The following is an 11539-nucleotide window of genomic DNA, read 5'->3' as shown; positions in this document are numbered from 1 at the left end:
ATGACACATGAACCCAAGAGAATAAGAAAGGGAAGGGAGGGCACAAAAGTCATTTTACTAGTTGCATGTTCTAGAGATAAAAAACATATTTTCATGGTATCACTACTACAGATTGATTTATCATTGTCGTCACTTTCACTGCCGTAGTGATAGAAGCGACCGTGTGATACTTCCACTGTCGGTTGAAATGATAGTGAGGCCTCCTAGGAATAAAACCAGCAGTTCAGACTTCTACCACCGATGAGTTAACGTTAGATGCGACAGTGGTATTAGGGTTGCATTTGTTCCACCGCATGAATTGTCAGGCTGACTAGGATACGCATTTTGTCTGCCGACCCTAAACTAGCGTTTGGTCAAGCGGTGGTAAATTCAGAGTGAGTGTTGAATTGCCTCAACTTCCAAGGCCATCAAATCACCATCACTTCTGCCACCTGGAGCCTAAGAGCCGTACCCACTACTATACATATACTTCAAGCCCAATGCCCTCTGAAACCACCATTTTTCTTCATCCATCATCCCCTTCTCTTCTAATATACAAAGAAAATGTCGGACAGCCCCATCAAGTTTCCAAGTAGCCCATCGTCCAGCGAGGACAACTTGCCAGCCCATTAATCCTTCGAGGAGGACGTCTCCGACGACGATAGGAGGTCTTCTGATTATAGTCCTCCGTGGAGTTCTGAGAAGGAGGATCTAGAGGAGGAGGACGAGGACGAGGACAATGCTGACGCCGAAGACAACGACAAGGACTCCGACTCCAACTCTGACTTTGCCTCGCCTCCTCCCAAGCGAGCGAGGCGAGCTACAAGAGGATCATGTGTTTAGATTAAGTAGTTTATAGTTAGTATAAGTAGTTTTAATAGTTTAGGTTAGTTATTATGCTTCCGAACAAGTACAATCATATACTCATCTAAATTGTATCTATATGTTACATGTACATAATGAATCAATGAAAAAAATCTATTCGCGTAGATTTGATCTCTTCAATGCCACCTTTTTTATATGAAATGCAAAGCAAGTTCTTTCCAATACTACTTCCAAAATGCCAATGCACGGATTTGATCTCTCGACGAATGTTTTTTTGTTTTCTGTATATTTGTGAATGAAAAGGGGAAAACTCTAATGTACAGTTGCAGTTGTTTCCAGGATAATCTAAAAGTAGTTTAACTAGCATTTGGTCAAGTGGCCCTAAACTAGCGTTTGGTCAAGCGATGGTAAATTTAGAGTGAGTGTTGAATTGCCTCAACTTCCAAGGCTGTCAAATCACCATTACTTCCGCCGCCTAGAGCCTAAGTGTCATACCCACTGCTATACATATACTTCAAGCCCAGGGCCCTCTGAAACCACTCCTTTTCTTCATCCATCATCCCCTTCTCTTCCAATCTACAAAGAAAATGTTGGACAGCCCCATCAAGTTTCCAAGCAGCCCATCGTCCAGCAAGGATGACTTGCCAACCCATCAATCCTCCGAGGAGGACATCTTCGACGATGACAGGAGGTCTTTTGATTATAGTCCTCTATGGAGCTCTGAGAAGGAGGACCCAGAGGAGGACGACGAGGATGAGGACGATGCCGACGTCGAAGACGACGACAACGACTCTGACTCCAACTCCGACTTCGCCTTACCTCCTCCCAAGCAAGCGAGGCGAGCTGCGAGAGGATCATGTGTTTAGATTAAGTAGTTTATAGTTAGTATAAGTAGTTTTAATAGTTTAGGTTAGTTATTATGCTTTCGGACGAGTACAATCATATACTCATCTAAATTGTATCTATTTGTTACATATACATAATGAATCAATGAAAAAAAATCTATTCACGCATATTTGATCTCTTCAATGCCACCCTTTTTATATGAAATGCAAAGCAAGTTCTTTCCAATACTACTTCCAAAATGCCAGTGCACGGATTTGATCTCTCGACGAATGTTTTTTTGTTTTTCTGTATATTTGTGAATGAAAAGGGAAAAAACTCTCATGTACGGTTGTGGTTGTTCTCAGGAGAATCTAAAAATAGTTTAACCATGACAATCGTCGTATTATAGCATTGGATTAGCGTGGCAATGGTTGGCTTAATATGGATACTTTTAAACTTATCCCTTGCCATCCGTTCTCGCTACCGATCAATCTGTACTGTCCGTTTGACAACCTAGAAGTGCCCATCCCGTTCCCAATTCCCCTCGGGTCCTATCGGTGCCTTGGTGGCAGTTCAACCAACTAAAAACCCCAATATGAATCCATTAGTTCTCCCCACCTGTTGTTGCTTCATCCTCATTCTCTCCACCCATTGCTTCATCTTCATTTTGACCCATCGCCTGTACTTGCCCTACCTCGAGCTCATTGCATTGTCATCGTGGACAACGCCCCATGAAGGTTAGATGGATTCGGTCACCCTCTTTGTTTACATTTGGTTCCAATTGGTTTTGGGTTCGGTATTAGTTTTATTCATATTAGGAATTTCTAGATGTCTTATTTCGAAAGAAGCCATTTCAATGTGAGCAACCTTGTATTTTGTTGGCTAGGGGTGGCACCAAGACCGCTGATGATGTTGTTTGCTACTTGGGGATAGAGTATTCACCTAGACCGACTATTGATTGTTGAAGCCGTTGTTTGTCACCTTCTTGGACCATAAAATTTGTTAAGAATCGTTTAAGACCCTGTTTGTGGAGAGATTTTTGTGTTTTGCGAAACTAGATAGGAAGTAGACATACTTTATAGATACAATATGTCCATGGATCGAGATGTTGTCACCTTCACTATGGTTCACTACCTCTGGCTTTCGGGACCACATCAACCAATTAAGTACCTTAGCAACTGCCTACTGTCGAGGACCTAACACCGGGGGTACCCTAGGAGGTGGAACCAATAACCATTGAACATTAAAAACTTCTAGACGGACAAGGGCGCCACTACATTCCTTGCCTGAATAATGGGAGTTTGGTTCCGCCTCGCCCAACGCCTTGACTCTGCCTCGCCCAACCCCCGAGGGCCAGGCTCGGTCTCGCTCGAGGGATAAGGGCCAGCTCCACCTCGCCCGAGAGCTTAGGGATTGACTCCACCTTGCCCGACCCCCAAGGGTCGGGCTTGGCCTCACCCGAGGGATAAGGACTGGACTCTGCCTCGCCCGATGTCTGAGGGCGAACCTCGCCTCACTCGATGTCCAAGGACTGGTTTTGTCTTGCCTGACAACCTCTCCCCATTCCCTCATGATAATAGGTATAGGGTAGGACAAGATGTTCGGGTCAACCGCGGCTTCAAGGACCATGCCCTGCGCCCTGGCAGGAAAAGTACTACCAGGGAACGATGAGATGGGTGCTTTAGACCCTTCTAGGCATAGCAGAGCCTAAATAGTGTTGTGGGTGCATGCTCTTTGCCCTATAGAGTTGTAGGCGCCGCCTTCAGCCCTCGGGCACGGAACCCGACGTAGACATACGACAACCACTATGGTCTAGAAAAAGACTCGCGTCCTCCACAAATGACGGATATGCTATCACCATGATATGGTCCCAAGGGAGCGGCACCCGCTTCATGGCCCCTCGGGTCCACCAGATCTGAGTATTCACTTTAGCCTCTAGACGCCCCCTCCAATCAAAAGGCTCTGCCCACAGCACTGCTTCCTGCTCCGACCTCACGACTCCGACCCTATGACCGGGGCTCGTGGGAAGCCTGCTCATTGCTCTTCTCTGACTGGCGCACTGAGGGCCGACTGGAGCCATCCGACCAGGGGCTCCCCATTTGGAGGGAACCAGAAGACATGTGAAGCAAGGCAAGGCATGGCTCATAAGTCAAAACTACTGTACTAGAGTCCATACCCTACGCGAGGCAGTACTCTGTAGCCATCCTGACATTCTATAGCGGCATCGACAGTATTATAGGCGCTTATCATCCTTTCACACCCACCAGAATGGACAACAAGGCTTGGTAGACATGAACAACAAAGCTAGGTAGCATACGCATTCGAGCCCTCTCACTTGTAAAGTCGTCCCCTTCATCTATAAAAGGGGATGTGCTTCCTTCAACAAAGAGGGGGACTCTTGATGAACAACATACATCACACACAGTCAAGCTGCTATCAGGCTCTTGACATCCTTTTGACCCTTCCATTAGAGACTTGGGACCAGTCTCTCTCTCGACCGTTTGTACCCCCTACTACGAACCATTCTCAGTGCTAATAACATGAGCAACAATAGACTGGACGTAGGGACCATTCAGCCCAAACCAGTATAAATCTTGTGTCCATTAGCGCACCATCCGAGCCTAACGCGCATAACTATAAATTTACTTGCCGGTGCTTATTCAAAACACCGATAGTTGGCGCGCTAGGTAGGGGCCTTTGCATGTTCCAAATCAGGCCTCGGATGGCCACCCACGCAATCAGCTGGGTCCCGGGCGCACACGTGCATTTTGGTAACCTAGATTTCATCGTTACACTAGGAGGAGAGCTGGCGCTGGCCCACACAGCCGTCCAGTCTCTCTCTTCCATCAGCTTCAGCCACTGGAGGCTTGAGGGCTAGCCCAGTGACTCCCTTGGACCCTAGTTATCCAGAGAGGCCCCGCGCTGCATCACCCTCTCTCTAGAAGGCCACGTGCGGAGTGCCCTGACAACATTTCCGTTCAGTCTCCGCAACGCCGCGGTGACCGCTAGCCACCTTCTGGCACTACGCATGGTTCAGCCGCCCACAAACAGCGAGTTCATGGGGACAATTGAACATGATACAGAGACTCTCCACAAGCTCCTCATGGAGGAGCCAAGATCATCCTCCAGCTCTAACTCTAGCAGGGGGAGCCACCACCCTTCTCGGGAATGCTTCATGGTGCAAACCCCCGAGGGGCATGTCGAAAGTGTCTCCAGGGAAGAGGCCACCCTGATAAGCAACCCTAGCGATAAGTCTAGGGAGGAGACAGTGGCCCCATCTCACCTAAGGATGGAGCAGCTGAGGGCCCACAAGCTAGAGATCGATGAGGCCGGGCAAGGGCTCATCCGGGAGTACACGGACATCAATCGTGAGATTGAACGCCGCATAGACGGGGAGGGGGGGCGCCACGGCCCGAACTGCACACCAGAGGATCCTCACCGATGATGGGACCCTCCCTCACTTCGCTTGAGCAAGTCAAAACATCGCTGCTGCGACGGCCTTGCTACATGGCCTTTCGGAGGCTACGACGTCTGAGGATCGCCGGGCCCACCGAGAGACTCGCACGTTGCTCGAGCGCGTGGCGGCGCAGCAGGCAGAAAGCTTGTTGTCTCGGCAATGTGAGCCCGACGCTAGCCAGTGCACACCCTCGGTACGCCCCACTAAGGACGTGTCCATTCACCAGACACCGCCAGGCGGCAGGCAAAACTCTGTTGTCCCGGTACATCAACGTCTCGGCCACAACCGCGACGTGCGCAGCACCATCGACGCCCATAGGCGCACCCATGGTGACGGAAGGGAAGGAGCCCGCTGCGGCTATCATCCTCGATGCGGCAAACGCTACGACAGCGGTGAGGACCGGAGCTCGAGCCCCGGCCTGCCAGGCCCTCAGGCCTTTGGCCGACACATCCTCAACGCTGCTTTCCAACCAAGGTACCGATCGCCCACCAATATCACTAAATATTCTAGAGAAACAAACCCCAGGCTTTGGCTCGAAGACTATCGGCTTGCCTGTCAAGCCGATGGTGCGAGTGATGATGATTTCATTATTCATAATCTCCCGCTATTCTTGGCCAATTCGGCACGAGCATGGTTGGAGCACCTACCATCCAATGCCATTCAAAGTTGGATGGATCTCATGGAGATCTTTGTAGGGAACTTCCAGGGCATGTACAAACGCCCTGGAAACCCATGGGACTTCAAGAACTGCTACCAGAAGCCCGATGAAACCCTCCGTGGGTACATCCGACGCTTCTCCCGACAGTGCAATGAGCTCCCTAATGTCACCGACAATGACGTGATAGGAGCCTTCCTATCCGAGACAACCTATGAATCCTTGGTCCACAAGCTAGGGTGCAGGGGCTCGTGGACCACCAAGGAACTCCTGGACATCGCCACCAGCCACGCCTCAGGAGAGGAGGCGGTCGGAGCCATCTTCGACCGCTCCGACGGCAAGGCGAGGCGGGACGAGGACACCAGGGAGGGCGCCTTCAACCATCCCGCTAAAATAAAAAACAAGAAGCAACGGTGCGACAGCTCGCTCATGGCCGCTACCGACCGCAAGGGTGACCGAAAGCCCACGGAGGGCACTCCAAACCACTTTGAAAAAAATGCTCGAGGGGCCATGCCCAAACCACGCTTTCTCGGCCAAGCATATATATAAGGATTGCAGCCTCATGTGCAAATACTTGTCTAGGGGCCTCAACAAAGGGGAGCAGGAGAAGGAACCTGCCCCCACCACAGATGACGCAGAGGAGAAAGATGATGCCTTCCTGACTCCGAATGGCGCCCTCATGATCTTCGGAGGATCAGCGGCCTACGACTCCAAACGCCGCTAGAAGGTCGTGCACCACGAGGTCTATACGGCCGGACCGGCCACGCCTGCCTTCCTCCGGTGGTCAGAATCCACCATAACCTTCGACTAGACTGACCATCCGGATGCCGTCCCACACCCGAGAAGGTACCCACTTGTCGTTGACCCTATCGTCGACCCAAAGTGGCTCACAAAAGTACTGATGGACAGAGGCAGTGACCTCAACATCATGTACGCTAAGATGCTCGATGAGATGGGCGTTGACCGAACGAACCTCTGCCCCATCTGAGCGCCTTTCCATGGCATCGTGCCTGGTAGGTAGGCTATACCACTGGGGTAGATCTATCTGCCCATCACTTTTGGGGATCAGTCCAATTATAGGACTGAGACCCTCACCTTTGACATAGTGGGGTTCTCGAGAACTTTCCACGCCATCCTAGGACGACCGTGTTACGCGAAGTTCATGGCCGTCCCCAACTATACGTACCTTAAGCTGAAGATGTCGGGCCCCCATGGGGTCATCACCGTCGGCACCTCCTTCCAGCGCACTTACAAGTGCAAAGTCGAATGCTGCGATCACGCCTCCGCAGTCGTCGCCTCCAAAGAACTCGCCACCCTCAGGGAGGAGGTTGCCAAAAAAACTCCCGATGCCAAGAAATCAACCGGGTCATTCGAATTGGTAGAGGGCTACAAGGAGGTCCTCATGGACCCCAGCAACTCCGAGGCTAAAAAGGTACGCATTGGTACCACACTCTCCTCCGAATAGGAAAGCACGCTCGTTGACTTCTTCCATGATAACAAAGACATATTTGCATGGAAACCCTCGGATATGCCAGGCATCTCGAGGGAGGTCGCCGAGCATACCTTGAAAATCCACCCAGGCTCCAAACCGGTGAAGCAACGCCTGCGCCACTTCGATGAGGAAAAGTGTAGGGCCATCGGTGAAGAGATAGCAAAACTATTGGCTGTTGGGTTCATTAGGGAAGTACACCACCCAGAGTGGCTAGCAAATCCCATTCTTGTGAGAAAGAAGAGCGGGAAATAGAGGATGTGTGTCGACTACATGGGCCTCAACAAGGCATGCCCAAAGGACCCATTTCCTTTGCCACACATAGACCAAATAGTTGATTCCACCTCAGGGTGCAAAACCCTCTACTTCCTTTACGTATACTCCGGCTACCACCAGATCACGATGAAAGAGTCCAACCAACTTGCGATGTCTTTTATCTCTCCCTTCGGATCGTTCTGCTACATTTCAATGTCGTTCGGTCTGAAGAACACTAGGGCAACTTACCAACGCTGTATGCTCAATTGCTTTGGGGACCTCATCGGGCGAACCATTGAGGCCTATGTCGACGACATCATAGTTAAGTCCAAACAGGCTGACCACCTTGTCACCGACCTCGAACGAACCTTTGCAAAACTCCAGACAAATGGCATCAAACTCAATCCCGAAAAATGTGTTTTTGGGGTTCCAAGGGGCATTCTGCTCGGCTTCATTGTCTCCAAGCGTGGCATTGAAGCCAACCCAGAGAAGATATCAGCCATCACAAGGATGGGCCCGATCTAAAACATAAAGGGGGTTCAGTGGATCACAGGGTGCCTTACTGCCCTCAGCCAATTCATTTCGCGCCTCGGCTATAACACCCCAGGTGTTTGTCACCAGTTAAGCAGTGGGTTTAAGCTCAACCATGACATGTTAAGTGGTGTTGGAGATGTCAAGGTCAAATCTATGGAAATAAGCCCCAACCTAAACTCGGATATTGCACCTTTGCTTTACATATAGGCCCTTTTCAAGATATATGCTTGGCTGGTGTTATTGGAATATCTTCATGTGTCTCACATCAATACCCATCTATATGGATCACTAGAAAAATTTCATGAAGTTTGGAATCAAAAAGTCACATGAAATGATAAGTTATATCCTTGTTGGAATGATTTTACTAAGTGCTTGAATTGCACTATTAAGTGAATGAGAACATGAGATGTCAACCAAACCTTGGTACCTTGCTCAAACAACTCTACTTGCACTCATGAACAAAAGTTATGAAGGGTTCATGTTGAGTAGGTGGCCAGAAAATGCTCCAATAGATCAAAAAGGGTGATTTAAGCTTTATAGTGATGCTACTTTGACTTGGTTTGAAATGCAGCTTAGAGTGTTTGCATGGCAGTGGAACCTAAATAAAAGTTGGAGTCCATGTTATGTACAACAAACTTTATGTTTGGACCAAGAGCTAGATCAGCTTGTAAGCAAGTCAAACCGAGGCTCAAACTTTGAATCAGCAGCTGTTTTCAGCACTTGAAATTTGGCTAAGTCATGGATGACTGAATGCATGATTTCAGTTTTCGTGTACCCCACTTTAGAACCTTGTATCTCCCAAACCAGGCCTAATTAGACTTTGAAGCTTTAATAAAAGTTGGAGCTGGTATGTAGATATACAACTTTTATTAATAGAGTTTTTGCTAACTCGTCGTGGTTTATGAGTTACAGAGGCACGATGTATGGGTCTCAGTGGTATGTTTGAGGTAGAATTGAAAATTTGAATTCAATGAACAGTGTCCGACCGTGCACAGAATGCTCGCACCGCGTGGCCTCCCGTGCCTGCGCCGCTCGCCACCTCGCCGTCGCGTGTCGTTTGGAGAAGCCGAGCCTGCCCCTGCTCTCTCCATCCACTCCCTCCCTCTCCCTTCCCCCTTCCCTTCTCTTGCTCTCTCCAGCCGGCACCATGCCACTCGCCGTGGCCAGCCATAGCAGAGCTTCGGCCTCACCGCTCTTGCTACCGTCCGTTGCTCCTCCGACCCAGTCATCACCACTATCAGCGTCGACACCCCGTCCTCCGCTCGGCTTGTCGCTTCTCTGAGCTCCAGCACCATCATCCATAGTTGTCGTCATGGCCATAGCCCTGACCCGCCGTGCTCATGTGGCCAGGCCACTACGGGCCACCTCGGGCCAAGCCGAGGCTACCCACGGGAGCGTGCGGGCCTCCTGGTGCTCCGCCTCCACTCCCCCACCGCCGACGAGTCTCCTCCGGCCGACATCGACAAGCTCCAGTGCCTCCTCTATTCATGTTCGCGTCAAGGACCTCCTATAGCAATTCAAAGAAGAGCAGGGGTGGTTTTGCGAAGCCGTGACTCAGTTGAATAGTGTCGTTAAGGACCTATTTGCTGGAAATCGGCTGAAACTTTGGAAATTCATAGTAAATCGTAGAAAATTCGTAAAATGGTAAATGAGGACTTTTTGAAATCCTTGTGAAATTTTCTATGAATTAGATCTATAATATGGCATGTTTTAGTTTCAATATTTTGCGGTAAAAATAGATTTGTGCAGTAAGGTTGTAATGCTAGTTGAATTTATTATTTTCCATAACTGCCGATCTAGGGCTCCCAATGAAGTGAAATTTTTGTGGCATGCCACTCATGTGATAGTTGATGTGTGGTAAAAATTTCTTGAGTATTGGATGAAGTATGAGTGAGTTATTGGTTTATCTTGCTCTCACGTGAATTTTTGCTTTAGCAACTTGTCTTTTTCATAGAGGTTGCTATACATATTCAAATGGAGTGAAATTTGTACAGTAGACTATTGAGAGGATATGTGAGCCACTGTAATGTTTGTAGAATTTATTGTATACTTTTGGTATATGTTCATTAAGTCACCTTATTATCTAAAATAAATTAAGAAATGCATTAAAAGAATTTATTTGGTCATGGACACTAGGTTTTATGGTGTTCTTTAGTCATGTCTGACATGTTGGTAAAGTTAGTTTTTGCCTAATTATGTGTTTGCAACATAAGTTAATAATTATTTTCTTGCCGATGTGGTTTATGGACAGATCTGGGAACTTAGCAAAGTTCTTCATGATAATGTGCTTTGTTGTGAAACTTGTTTATATAAAAGTTGTAGATAATTCATGTATCTAGCTGCTGTTAAAATTTGGTGGTATTTGGCCTTGTGGTTTGTGAGTTATGCCTGTTTAAAGTTGGGTTCCAGAAATAGCTGCTCTCTGTTTTGTATGAACCAGTTTCTGTAAAGGTATAATTTTGACCTACTTAACATGGGAATCATGCTGTGATGGTTATATATGAAATGTAGATAATTTCATAAGCTTTCCAAAATGTCTTCTTGCAAGTCATTTGGATTTGTGTAACTCCAGTTATAGCTAAATCTTGTAGCTGCTGTTTGCATGTCTAGAAATTGACAGATTCCAATTATAGTGTTTGCTTGTATATTGTTAAGTGTGACTTATGCCTTGAATGATGACTGAGTTAGAGCACCTAAGATCTTAGGAAACTTATGTCATGCTTGGTGTTGTCGTCTTCTTTGTCATCTTAGCATGATAGATTGTGTGATGTTTAAGTTAAGCATCGCAAAGTACTTAAGTGTGTTAGTGTAAACTATGCTTGTCTTGCTTGCTATTTTGTGATGCGTCTCATGGTACTATTCTTCATATTGATGTACTTGCATATTGCATCTCATCTAGGTATGCTAGATGCACCACGTGAAGGATGAGATGTTGGAGCCAAACCCGAAGACAGCATTTGATGGATCTATCCCAAAGATGGAAGGACTAAGCAAGTGCTAGGACCTGAGATGTCACCAGGACGGTGCAAGCTAACTGAACTAACTTGTGTTGGATCCCAGGCAAGCCCCAGAGCATTCTAAGCCTCCCATGTTTTTATAAATATCTTGAGTATCTTTTATTGTTGATGATGCATTAAGTATAGGGATTGGTTGGAACCAATTGTTGCATTATATCCTTACCTTGTCTAGATAAAATCCTGTGAATCCTGATTAAGTGTAGGATCGAATGATGCTTAGCTATGCATAGACCGGTAGAAGTCGGGTGATTTTCTGTCACCTGCGAGATGTAGGATGAGCTCTGGTCACGGTTGGCTATATTGCTATCATGAGAAAGAGACCGGACGGGATAACGGTAGTGCAACAACAAGGCATGGAGGTCTTGGGTGTGAATCTATCCCCGTCTGTGTCGTTTAAGGACCGATACGCTGTATGTCCTCATGTCATGTTGAACGTAGCCTAACACTTAGCTGACCGGATAAGTCGTTCCGACCACGAAGCCTAGTAGCTCGACTCAGGCCGG

This window comes from Miscanthus floridulus, chromosome 1, assembly GCF_019320115.1.
Source record: "Miscanthus floridulus cultivar M001 chromosome 1, ASM1932011v1, whole genome shotgun sequence".
NCBI classification, from domain to species: domain Eukaryota; kingdom Viridiplantae; phylum Streptophyta; class Magnoliopsida; order Poales; family Poaceae; genus Miscanthus; species Miscanthus floridulus.
This window is presented reverse-complemented; position numbering follows the sequence as displayed.